Here is a 14,929-nt window from a genome sequence, read left to right as displayed (position 1 = left end):
ATTAAACGAAACACTGGTGTACGTGTGGTATAATATAAAATATAATTATAATATTTATTTAAAATAATACCATTATATATATATATATATATATATATACATATAACGAAAAATACGAATAACGTTTAATAAATGTTTAACTTTGAGAGGAAACATTGAGTTGTGCCACTAAAAACCGTCCCTATCTTAAAAGATATAAGGTTATTGTTATAATTATAACTAGCAATAGCCGTGGAAATTCCACTGTAGTTGAAAACAACAACCCTCCCATCAGTATACCCCTTCTCATCACATAAGCAAACAATTAAAATGAGGCTGTCCTTCAATAGAATAATAAATGGTACATTAATTCGGATCAGACCGTGAATTAAAACAATTTTTTTGTAAATAAATATGAAGAACTAATTGAGATTATTACAAAAAATAGAACTACAGTGAAACGTCGAGATATGTTAATTTTAGTAAAGTGATTTGTAAATCAGTAATTATTATGTCGCTATCTTTTCTACATAATCTGATAATTTGGCAGGTAAGTAATAAGAATTGGAAGAAACATGTTACATTTCAACTTTTTGCAAATTTCTCATAATGGTAAGAAAATGGGGTCAATGTTCAATAATATTTAATTATGGAATGAAATCAGTTAGTAGTATGATTGGTGGGATTTGGTTAAAGAATAAAAAGGCTAATTTTTGGCAGACTATATGGCAACACTTGAAATATATTTCATAAAATAATTTTATTTTATTTCATTACAAAATTGAATGTCTGAATGAAAAATAACTAGTTCTTTATATGTTAGTGACACAGAATTCAAAAATAATTTTTGAATGGAAAATAAATATTTCTTGAATATTTTATTAATAAAAATGTTCAAATGAAACAAAAATACATTGAATTTGGAGTAATAATCTATCCAATGAACATTTCCAAAGATTGGCGAAACCGATGATAAGCATTAGAAAACCCCAAAACGGTTTTGTATGCAATAAAAATAATATTTTCATAAAGTTCCTATGAAAACACACGCATAGAAAGATTAAAATAAAGAAATGTTTTTATTCAAATGCAAGTCTAAATATATCCAATGAGTTATTGAAAATCAGGAAAAATATGTTCTTTTTCAAATTTCAATCAAAACTCATCAATTGAGTTTTAGAAATATTAACAATTAATATTCTCTTTAAATTTAAATAAGCGATACAAAAAATCGTATATTACATTATAATGATATAATAATAATATTTAAATTCAACTCCTTGAATACATTCAAGGGTTAATAATCATAAAAATTTCTGTACACAACACCAAGCATTAACTTATATAATAAAGAAGCAATGTATGACATAAATTTCAACAGAATGAATATGTGTCCAATTTTTCTTTACTTTTAAGTATCACTTAAAATAGGGATGTTCGAATAAATTAAAACATTTTATGCAAGAAAACTATGTCTTTATTTTGATTTTTTTTTCAATAAAGATTTGGAAACCCGGAATTTATTTTCTTGAAATAAAGTTAAAAGTTGAATTATTGATACAGATCTACATTAATGCCTCACAACTTCTTGATAATATAAACTTTTTAAATGCCGAAAATTTAAATTTCTTCAGATTAATCAAGATTCTTAAATTTAAGAATATGTTATTTTCTTCAATCTGCATTTCCATTTTTATGTGCAAGTTTAATGTTTTGAATTTCTCTTTAAAAATGTGAATCATTAAATACAGACAAATAAAAGAAAAGTGTTTCCTTCTGTACACATTCATCAATGAAGTTTTTTAATGCAAAATAATTATTTTTATGTCCACTTGCCGAGAGTTTTTATTTTTTCTTGGAGTGTAAATTGTATGATTATTTATAAAAGAAGTATTTTTGTAGAAATCTCAATAATAAAAAGTGCACATGTAATATTGTTTTTATTTAAAATTGTGGAGCTTAATCCAATGAGGAATTTCAAACGAAAACAAAACAAAAAAAAATTTCCTTAAATTTAATCCAATTGTAATGCTGCAATGAAAGTTTGTATTTTATTTTAGTCATGATAGACGTTAAGAAAAATACCTTTCTGCAAACTGTATTCTTAGTGTAAATTTTCCCCTTTTTTTCCTTGGATGTTAGTTTCATGACTTTAACTCATATATCAGAGAGTCTATGGGCTCTTAAAAATGCAACATATAGTTGGCCAAACACAGGTTTTAAAAAATCTGATCTGTAAATGTATTTATAGTTATTGCATATTATATCCGAATCGGAAACGGATTTCTTTCTAAAATAGAAAGGCAATTTGGAGTTTTATTCGGGGAATGAGAAAATGCTTTCCAAGTAATGCACCACTTATTAATGTGGCTTCAGTTGAATGTCATATTTTTTTTTACTTCTAATCTTGTTCCATTGCACAGTCTATTTTTATGACCTGGGAAACATGACTATATATCCAGGTTTTAAAAACAATTTATTAGGAGACATTTCAGATATCGTCATTGAATTAAAAAATTCAGGTTGATAACGCATACCTTTCACAAAACCATCAGTCAGTATTTTATTTCTGTGCTATAATATATGCGGCTATCACCAGGAAGTTGATCTAAAACCTCCTTATTGACCAACAGGCAATCAGAATATTTGGTGAAAGAATTTTCCTATGTCTTTGTCATGTTGTAATATATTTTTAAAAATATTCTCAACCAGTGAACCAGTGCGTGATATTTGTGGCACTTCTATGTTATCACTATAAAACTGCCCTGGATGTTCCATTTCCAAGATTCAGTAAGCATGGAGCAAATTCACTTGCATTAGGTGTTGCTAAAATATTTTCACACAAACTATACTGTTTAAAGTGAAGCCAAAGAGGAGAATTCTTAACGCAAATTTCAATTATTTCCTCATGACTTTTCCCTTAGTAATATGGGTGGAAGAGTTTGAAATCGTTCTCCAAAAGCATTATTATTTGTATTATTTTTATTGCTTATGCCTTTCAAAGTTTTGTCAATTGCATCCAAAGCAAATGAAAGAATCCTAGATGCTTTATCTAATGCAACCAAATTTATATTTTACGTAGTTTTCATAATCAGACGGGGCGGGATGAATTGCAAATAGAAATTCTTGTTAGCTGGATAGATACGTTAAATAAACTGTGGATTGTTCTTCTTCCTAAAAGTAAAGCAGTAATAATACCTGTCCAGGCACCACAACATACTTGATAGTTATTTTTTGGAGATGTGAGATTATGACGGTGCATCTCTATAAAAACAGGAATATTTAGGCACTTTTCCTCTCCTCTTAATTGTAACAGATTCAACCACAATGTCACTTATCAGTTTCTGTTCATCAATCAGTGTGTTTATGTCTGGGTAATTCGAAACCGCTTTGTATTCCATTTGCTACATGTCAACAGGTCCAGGTAAACCAATTGTTAAACAATTAGTACCATTTTCAATGAGGACTATATTTATGGATTGCAACGCTATATGTTCAGCTTGATCCATTAACAATCTCTGGTGTAAAGCATCTTCCATCGTAGTTCTTGTGGCTATTCGATACATCAAGAGAATTTGAAAGGTTTGAATAGGCACATATAACAGCAAACATGACTCGAAGTTGCGAAAGTATTTGGAATGCAATAGCTTCAAACAAAGCATTTTAAAGAAGACCAAGTTTTAAGCATTCTTCTTTAAATGTAGGCATAAGTTCACGTTCTACAATTCGTAATTCTTCAAAGATTTAAGCTTCAGCAATATACAATAGCAACATCCGCAAATGAAATTTTTCTACATCTTTAGAGTTCACAGAGTGCATTCTATTCATAATATTGATATTTCTTCTTCTTGGTGTCCAGTTTTTGGTATGTTTATTGAATACATAATGCAAAGGAATGTCAGGGTACAAATAATTCTGTGCATTAACGTCATGCTCATTCAACTTAAACGTGTAAGAGTAGTGTCTCTGTATGCAGCTTGTTGTGCATTAATACTATGAAATTGAACCCTATGCTGATCTTCAAGGTGAACTGCAAGTCTATACACTGTATGGGACATATTATGGAGTCTGAACTCTGATAAATGCCACATTGTCTCAGGAGGTTAAACATATCGGCAAGTATTTGATTATTTATTTCATCAGGGATGAATGCATCTTGTTCATTATTTGATTCTATTGTATTCCTTACCTCAACCGAAGCACAGTCATGTCTCTTATAGATGCATTTAAATAAATATATAATATTCTGCACAGATGAGCAGATTTTAACATTGATATGGGAGCGGTACTTTTTTAGCAAGTAAGCATTGAAAGGTACAACATAGTTATTATCTCCAAGTTGGTTTCCAACTTCTACGGTCCATTCTTACGTCTCCTGTATTCTGGTTAGCCATTCATAGTAACAGAGGTTTCATTTCTGAATGGTTTTAGATAATGTTTTAGGCACACACCATCATTCATACAGGGAGAAGAGTTTTTAGTGCCACAAGTTCGATGAATCATAAATTTTGTAACTAGATTATGTAAAGTTGGCTCATTGTTGGTATCAGGACTTTCAGCACTGATTTATCGATATCACTTTTATTCCTCGGTTTATCTAAATTTCTTAAAACTACCAACATGTGTCAGTGAGGAAGACCTTAAATTCTATAACATAGACGTATGGTACTGGAACACCCAAAATATTGTTGTCCTTTATATAACAAGAGTTCTTTCAGCTGCAAGTTGTACAGTCTGGGAATTAAGTCAGGTCTATCCTTGGGGGTTTCATATTTATATAAATTGTTTATGATCTCAGGGCATTTAAGGTTACATGTGTATGTTATGAAGATGTTAGGCTTGCCATATTTTGCCACTATTGACATTGCATCATTCCAATTTTGGTGCATATTGCGAGAGCTACCAGTGAATGAGAAGGGAAGTATCACTGGCATCCTGGTTGAATGCCCTGATCTATTTTTCTGTTTAAATAATCCATTAGTCCAATATAATTCTCCACACGTAATTGGGATTGGTTATTCTGGATATATTGCAACCCTCTAAGTATTGTTGAAATAATTTTCCAACCCGATAAATTATGCTGAAACAACTTCAAAAAGAAAGGCAAAAAATGTAAAACTGTTGCATTGTAATATGATTATGATCTCTTGTTCTATATTCCTCTGCATGTTGCATTTCACAATGCCATCCGAATTCTCCACGTGGAAAAAGAATCGGATAGCTCATTGGGTCTAAATGATATGAGGTCTAATATATTTTTTCAGACGGCATATTCCTTGAGTAAACTACAATGTCTCTATTTTCTGGTAGGGCACCATTATCACTAACAAATATCAGAGCTATTTCATTGCAAGTGAGAACATTTTATCTCCTTATTTAGAGTTTTGTAAAGCATTTAATCTGTATTGCAGAGCTTCACTTGGGTCTATGATGTACAGTTGTAGTTTTATGATATGTTTGGCCTTCAATACGAAAACAATGTGGACCTCTCCCTGAATAAATAGATAAGTTTACACCGAATGGTTCAAAAGAAAATGCACAGTTGTAATTTCTAATATACTTTTTTTTCAAAATGAAACAAATTCACAGTTGGTCCTTACAGTAAGTTTTAATTTTTTTGCATGGGATGGTAACCACTTATGAGGCACATAGGCCACTCGAGGATAAGGGTTAATGGGTATACATTAGTCATTGTTATTTTAGCGTAGTAAACATTAGTGAGAATTTTATAACTTGAGTTACTTAGGGGGGACGGTTCAATAAGAACTTGTTTACGTTGGACTTAAAGACGAACAGATTGTAATCATCTGGAAAGCAAGCAAACGGAATAGAGTTCCTCGGGCGAGCACTTCTATGAAAGAAGCTATATTCATGGAATCTACGTTTAGGTGTAGGCACAGATAAAGAGTGTGGGAAATTGTTGATAGTGGTTCTGGCTAGACAAGTGTTTTTTGTGAAAGTCTGGCGAGAGGGGAACCATAGATTGAAGTTCAGATGAGAACCTGTCATGAAAATAACGATAAAGCAGGGATGGGCTCGCTACGTCTCTTCTGTGGGAGAGAGGTTGCAGGAAGAGAAAAGGGCATCTCCCACTAATCTACGGAGTCTATTTTGAACTCTGTCAAGGCAGGATAAGCTACGTCTAGCAGCTCCTGCCCAGATGTGGCAACAGTACTCCATCGTTGGCCGAACCTGGCTATTATATAGGTAGAGAACTGCATCAGGAGTGAGATATGTATTGGAGCGTTAGAAATATCCCACCATTTTTCTAGCGACTTTAACAATGGATTTGATATACGTGTTTCATTTCAAATCGGGGGTAAAGGTCAAGCCCAGAAGCTTGTCAAAACACGAAGCCTCCCCAAGACGAGAGCCATTCATCTCGATTGTTGGCGGCTGGGTAACAAAGCGTTGATAATAGAAAGATAGTAGCTTGGTTTTAGATACATTAAAAGTAACGACCCACTTTTTCTCCATTGTACCACATGCTCAAGATCAAAGGAGAGAGAGTCAGAGAGAACTTGATCGTTTACGGTCTTCGAAGTGCTACCATAGATGGTAGTGTCGTCAGCATAAATGTCTACGAATGATCCAAGGATGTGGTTTGGAAGATCATTGATGTAGATCAGGAAGAGAGTTGGACCCAGCATGGACCCCTGAGGGACACCAGCATAAATACCGAGAGCTTCTGATTTCTGCCCATCAACCACTACTACTAAGAACCTATGAGAGAGAAATGATTTAATTGTTGAGAAGACATTTCCAGCTATACCATGACTCGAGATTTTGTGAAGTAGCCCTTTATGCCATACCTTTTCAAAGGCCTTTGATATGTCAAGAGCAATTGCCCTAGAAAGGAAGCCTCCGTCGAGGGATTCGCCAATACTATGAGATATAACTGTAAGCACGCCTGCTGTAGATCTAGCAGAACGGAAACTATATTGTATATCACTAATTTCCTTTGATATAGAAACAATATTAGTAGATGTACCTTACCATAATGGCTACAATTTAGATTCTCATGTTTCAAGTTAAAATAAGTAAAAAAAAACATGATAATTTTAATTTTTTAAAAATAATGTGTTACGTTCATTTTAAATTTACCCAAGAGAATCCTCCTATTAACAATTTGTGTTTTTTAAATCATTTTTAAAAAAATTTTTATGATTAAACGTAAATACTTAATATATATATATATATATATATATATATATATATATATATATATATATAATATATAATATATAATATATATAAAATATAATATATAAAAATCAGGAGAATAATAAATTTGAAAAGAAAATTTAAACCGCCATGTTTTTTTAAAGTTTTTAAGTAACCTTTCTTTTATACAATCAGAATATGGCTATGGTTTTCCTCACCAAATCAGAATGTTGCTAGGGTTTTTCTATAGAGCGACACCATATTTTTTCAGTTTTATTAAATCTAATGTTTATTACACATTTGGAACATTCTACTTTCTTTTTAAGGAATGTCAGGGTGATAACAGTCGAAACGAATGAGCGTATTGATATATAATACTACTACTACTACTACTAATAATAATAATAATAATATAAACAATATTAACAATAATAATAATAATAATAATAATAATAATAATTATTATTATTATTATTATTATTATTATTATTATTATTATTAAAAACGACATTATTCGACATCCACATTTGAGAACTTTGGCGAGAGATTGCTTTTTTATGATATAATATAGTTTATTTATTGACAATGTATTCCTTAACGTATTTGCAGTGCTGGAAGGCACAATCTTCCAGGTGTTTTTTTCTATAACGCCTCTCTCGTTTTTTCCATATATTTATCGGGTCCCTTATTGATAAGATCGACTGCCTTTCATCTACTTCCAACGTGATGGTCGTTGCTTTTATGTGTCATTTTTGCTGTTTAAATTAGGTGGTACGTACGTTTAAAACTGTTGAAATATGCGATATATTGAAATCAGCAGGTCCTGACATCGTAACATAACGCAGGTACTTTCGTTGGCAATTTTATTGGCCTTCCGATCATGCAAGAATTATCTCCCTTGCCTTAGAATTGCTCCCGTCTCATATCCGTGCCATTCTGAAAGCACGTACTATACTATTCCTGAATTGAGCATTTAATGTTAGTATATTTATCTAAAATACAATAGTAAAGTGAATTGATCCTTAAAAGTCCGTAATAGTATAATTGCAGCTTGATGTATAAAAGTAATATTATAGTTTCGGCTTCAGGCAGATACCAAATCTCTTTTAGTAATATTAAAAAAAAAAAACGCTTTGGACTTTGCTAAGGATTCTCTCGATTACTTTCAACTGGATTATTTAGGTCATTGTGATATTAAGGTACAAAGGAAGATTTACCTTAAAACGTTTATTTTTCGGGTACGATAAGAACGAATATCACTGTTTGATATTTCGCCGGCAAGTATTTTTTATGATTTTTAGACCTTCTTGCTCTCATGTTTTATATACTACTTTAAATTTGCCGCCATTTTTTTTAGCTGCCATCATTTTTTCAAGGATGTCGCCATTTTATTAAGTTGCCGCCATATTTTCTTGCTACATAAGAAACTTGTCGCAAGCTCCAAGCAATAGAAAATCTCACTTTCCCATGTTAAGAATGGTGACCAGCAAAAACAATAGGAACTATATTGAATAAAATAAGAACTACTTAATTTGTCTAATTTACTATTTAATACAAATAAAAACTACTTTCCGGCGACAAACTTAACTGTTATATTCGTTCGAATACCCCTGGAAATCAAATTTAATGGTCACTATTGACTCTGATTCATATCCACCTACATTATGTTCCGAATCCTTTAAAGTTTAGATCGCAACTGCGTATATTGTGATACCTAATATGTATATGTGTAGTTACCTGACTAAATCAAACAGTCAACTATCCATTACCCGCACATGGGACAACCTGACACTCGGGTCAAGACCTGTCTATCAAACGTAACAATGTCGGATAAATATTTCGAGTAAGCTAATAGTTTTTTGTTCCATCTGTTTTTCACAATTCATACCATTTTGCCGTTGTTTTCCCATAAACATCGGATTATTATTATTATTTATTATATAAGCGACATTGAACCAGTACTAAGTGCGTGGCTATTATTTGTAAATGTAACCGCCGCCGTCAGCGGAGACAACCATCAAAAGGCAAGAGCGAAATGAATCATAGGGTGGCCATATCTTTGTCTGTAGTGCAAAGAGCCCATCGTGTTGTGGGCGTGATGATTGGCTTTGGCCTCGTTCATGTCTCAGAATAAAAGGTTCGTCGGATGAGGACAGCGGCTCCAAGTCTTTCGACTAGTTGTGAGTAGCATAGTTGATCAGTCACAATAAAATCGTCTTGGCATTGTAAGTACAAGCGCAGTAATTGTGAAAGACATAGGGACCTCCGATGGCGATCTCGTCAACTTTACCACACTCCTGGTGATTTTCGACAATGACTCTCAGTGTCGGATTTTGCTGTTATATACTATATATATATATATATATATATATATATATATATATATATATATATATGTGTGTGTGTGTGTGTGTGTGTGTGTGTGTGTGTGTGTTTTAGGTTGACTACAAATTAAACAATATTCAACAATTAATTTGGCATAAGGTACTTATTCCAAATAAACATGTTATAACATTTGTTGGTTTGACGGCCCAAACGTCCATATATATATATGTATATATATATATATATATATATATATATATATATATATATGATGGGAGGTCATCGATGGTGTGGGGATAGAGGGTTATTCCAACAGGTTAATGCTACAGTCCACACAGCAAGACGGACCTTGAACTTTCTACAAGAGAATAGAGTCCATCTCTTGGGACATCCTGAATACACACCGGACTTGAACCCAATTGAAAATGTTTGGGATGCATGACAAGAGAGGATTATCGAAATGGCAAACAATATTCAACCAAAAAATGAACTTTGTGAAGTAATCTTCAGAAACTGGAGCAGGATCCCCTGCACCTTAATGGAAACCCTTATTTTTAGCATACCCTAAAGAAATTTTGAAGTCATCAAAAGCAGTGGAGATAGAACTAATTATTAAGTTTGATTGTTGTATGTTTTCATACACCTTTTGTACAATTTAATAGAATTTTGTGTCTCTGATCTTTTAATTTTAATCATGTGTAAAATAAATATATTTTCATAAAATGTAAATTTTAAAAATAAATCTTTGCAATGTAGCCTTTTGTTTCCATAACCTTTTAGCTTGTAGCATTGGTAACCTTAAGTCGGGAGAGTTAAAAATCCATCCTGAAAAAAGATTTTTTTAAGAAAATTTTATATAGTTTTAAATATCTGATCAGCAGTGTATATATATATATATATACCTGCGGCCTATTTAGAAAATCTCAAGGTTTCTTCCCCATTACTAGGACACTTCCTCAGGGGCATGATAAGGATGATTGAGGAAAATAAAATATACCAAAGATGAGAAAAGCATCCTACGAAAAGTGATGATATTTATATGTTTTAGATCATAGGATGCTGCTCTCATGTTTTGCATGTTTTATTTTCTCTTGATCATCCTAATAATTCTCCCGTGGAAGTCCCCCGATAATGGGGACGAAACGTTGAGAATTTTCTAAAAAGGCCACAAGTTTTCTTTCCCTTTATTCCATAATGTTATATCATACCTGCTTATATATATATATATATATATATATATATATATATATATATATATATATATATATATATATATATATATATATATACGTTTTATTTTTTATTACCGTATCTTTCTGTTAAGTTACATTATTGTTTCAGCTACCCGGCCGTTTTTTTTGGGCCGTCCGTAGCTTCCTCAGACTTTTACAGAAATGTCCGTTGTTATGGGATGAAAGAGTGAAAGAGTGAATGAGGTCAGGTCAGCTGAAACAATAATGTAACTTAACAAAAAGATACGGTAATAAAAAACAAAACGCATATTTGCTCTACAACAGTATTGAGCACTTTCTTCAGTTTTTATTAATTACCATTTCTAATATATATATATATATATATATATATATATATATATATATATATATATATGCCACTCCCTTATTTGGGGGGGGGTAACAAATTGGTACAAGTGAAAATTATTCCTAACTCGCATTTATGTAAAAATGCACCTTCGTATAAATAACTGATTTCATTCAGAACATATCGCAAAACAAATAACATCTACGTAAATCGCGATACATTCAACAGTCGTGCGAGATAGCCCAATGAAAGAAGTTTAGGCTTCTTTCTATGGGATCCCGATTTTGAATCTCGCAAGATTCAGATACTATGATGAGTCGAGGACGATGAAACACGTGTCAGTAGATAATTGTATTTCAAACAATATATATGCCGCTCAACCTTTGGGAGTACCAAATTGGTAAAAATGAAAATTATTCCAAACTCGCATTAAGGTAAAAATGCACTTTCGTATAAATACTTGAATTCATTCAAAACGTATCGCAAAACAAATAAATGACCCCATCTCTCCCTCTCTCTCTCTCTCTCTCTCTCTCTCTCTCTTTATATATATATATATATATATATATATATATATATATATATATGTGTGTGTGTGTGTGTGTGTGTGTGTGTGTGTGTGTGTGTGTATATATATATGACTACTTCATTTAATCACATAAATTAGAATACGAATGTATAAATTTATGCGTAAACTTTAAGTATTTACTTCAACAGTTCTCAATGCGTAGGTAGAGCTAGGCAGTAAGTTATAAAATATATATGGCAATTAAGCTACACAGAATATTTCGCGTTTCATCCACGCTAGGATTTATCAGGTTTAACTTACTATCTATCTATCTATCTATCTATCTATCTATATATATATATATATATATATATATATATATATATATATATATGTATATGTATATATATACGAGTGTGTGTGTGTGTGGCAATAAGGTATTCATAGTTGAAAATGACCAGTGAAGACATGCTGGCAATGTATATAAAATACCTCTTTAATTTCTTCTGCTTTTGAGCTGCGTTGTTGCTTGTATGGAAAGTCAGTTGCTTTTGTTACTACATATTCATATTACTTTGCTTTCTGGGTAGGATCAGCCACTATAAACGAAAGTTTATTTTGTACGTTTGTAAGCATTCAAAAGGGGTTAAACTTAGATACATCCGTAGCATTAAAAAAGAAAGAATGACACGAAGGAAAAGCCGGAAGCAACGAATCACATATCATAAAAGTAGGAGAAATAAGACGACTGGTAAGAAACATGTAAACGCAAAACAGATGACGTTGCGTGGCAAATGTTTGGGAAAGTTTTAAGACCGCTGAATTCGGATAATGTCTGTTATAAAACATGTCACCGATGTCATAAACCTATTCACATCTATTTACACCGATTGAAAGCGTAGTAGATTTGAATTCTTCTTTCCATTATTATTTTAAACCATGATAATTTTCAAACGCTCTTTCGCTTTCCATATCCATCTTTCAAGCATTAAATTTGAGCCCTATTTAGGACATTTAGAAAACAGTGGTCAACTTTAGATAAAGCGCGTTATTTCGACTTCCTGTTGTAGAAGTACTCTCATGAACGTTTATTAGGAACGTCCGCCGAATGAGTAAGTCATTTTCTTTCGTTAATGTGTTAGTTACCGGTGGTCTGGAGAAAAAACACTAGCCTGCAAAGTCAAGGGTGGCTTTGCTGATTGTGTCGGAATCTCCCTACCGACATTAATTATCATTTTCTACACTAATGATTACATGAGCATGATATACTAGAGTATGTGGATATGAAAATTGTTACTATTCATTTAAAAATATTGACACTTCTGAACTTTAGTGTTCGTATTTTCTGTGAGTTTCGCTCGGCAACGCCCGGCGGACGACTGAAAGCATCGGATTATATCGAGCGAACGGAAGTTAATAAAACACGAACAAAAAAGAAAGAAAATAAAACAAACAACCTACCGTAATAATTTCATAAATTCAACTGTTCTATTTATTTATTTTTTGTTTTTTTTTGAGGGGGGAGGCAATAAAAGTTTTGTAAACAAATAAATGTTTTGTTTCGTACGGAAAGCTAAATTGGCATTGTATTCATTAAATTAATGAAAACGTATTTACACATTTTTTTTGTTTGGCTGTATATAAATATTTTTCTTGAAATATTTTTTTTCAAGGATATTTTCTTAAGGATAGTATTTTCTACCAATTGATGTAAAGCAACCGACGACGGCAAAGTAGGCCGAGAAAGGTTGTTAGAGAATGTAGAAGGAGGAAGTCCCTGAACAGGGTTACTTTCTGCTATATGCTTTATGATAGAGACGAAAGAATGATTTCCGAATTTTTGTTTTCACATAAATCAACTAGAATAACTGTCAAGCATATACACTCTCTTTTATTCCCTTGTTTCGTCTCCTTCCACATCCTCTCTACATGATTTGTGGTAGCCCTGGTCGTAGGGTCTACGAAAATATGGCTGTGGTTAACTGTGAAATATTTTAACCTTTTTACTTTTCTTTCTTTTTGTTATTCCAATTTTTACCGTCTGCTCACCCGCTCGCATTTCATTTTGCTTACTCGGTGTAATCCGACGGTTTTTGTCGTTCACCGAGTGTTGCCGAGTAAAACTCACGGAAAAACGGGTACTAAAGTGCAGAAGTACCAAAGTATTATGTGTGTGTATGAAACATTGCCATTTCCATTTTTGTTTTCTCTTGCAGAGATAGTGACCCCCTAATTAGGTAGTTTTGTCACGCATTGACCAATCTGACGCTTAGGCGTAGTAATTTCAACCGGGAATTGTAAGGACTACATCCAGACTCCCAGGGAAACGCAAGGAGAGTAGAAAGCACCCACGATGAAGAAAAGGCGTAGAGCCTCTCTCCTGCTCCTCTCGCATAGACATCGAATCAGACTATCTGTACTTGAAGATATGTTACAAAAAGAAAACACTGGATTGACAAAACTATTCGTTTATTCTTGGAGTGGCATCTTTCCGGCCTACCATACCCTCATTTAATGTAGCGAGTATGTTGATGTCAGCATATAATAAGTATCCGAGCAGAGGAGTTCTTACATTTTTTATATTGTATATAAGGAGATCAAGCTGAGCACTACAGATAGCTGATGCTTTTTTGACTTCAGGAAAGAAAATAAAAGCTACAGAAACCTACAGAAGTATATGCCATCTATATGGGGCGAATGCTATTACAAGATGGGTATGCCTGGATGTAGTCAAAGAAAGAAAAAAATCGGTGATCTTCCTCCTCGCCAAAGATGATCGACAGTGACAGTGAAAGCCGTTGTTGAATATTGTTATATCGTGAGATGCGTTAGGATCAATATAACATAAAATATCTTACCGCAGGGTTTCCAGCCTTCTCCTGGGTATGTTTGCAACGCATGATGAAAGAATGAAATAATTATGAACAAATAAAAAAACCACTCGCTGTTACGTAATGATATACGTTTATTATGGAGACACACACACGTAACTACAATTCAAACATAATAGCTGAAAGGTTAGAAGCCCAAGTATGATAATTGGAACAACGGGAATGATTATGTTTCTCCATTTTGAAAGTCACTCTGTTTTTCTCCACTGTCTCTACTTCTGGTCGTTGACCTCGCGAAAAATCACGAGAATGTAAAGTCTAGGATTACGGACAAGGTGAGGCAACTTTGCCTAAAGAAGTAAAGACTTACTCCCCTTGCATTACACTTTTTCTATCATCCTAACAAATACGATCACCGTTTGACAATCAGACAAATAAACTTAAAAGTTATAAATCGCGCGTCAAACATGAATTGTATAAATTCGATATATTCTTCTGGTTCGGTTCTCCATAAAATAACAGACCCCCCCCCCAGAAAAAAACCCAAATGATGAAGAAAAACGAATGAACTTTTTGTCAGACC

This window comes from Euprymna scolopes, chromosome 7 (genome assembly GCF_053919585.1).
Source record: "Euprymna scolopes isolate OS-2025 chromosome 7, ASM5391958v1, whole genome shotgun sequence".
NCBI lineage: Eukaryota > Metazoa > Mollusca > Cephalopoda > Sepiida > Sepiolidae > Euprymna > Euprymna scolopes.
The sequence above is the reverse complement of the archived record's forward strand: the minus strand, read 5'-3'. Positions refer to the sequence as shown.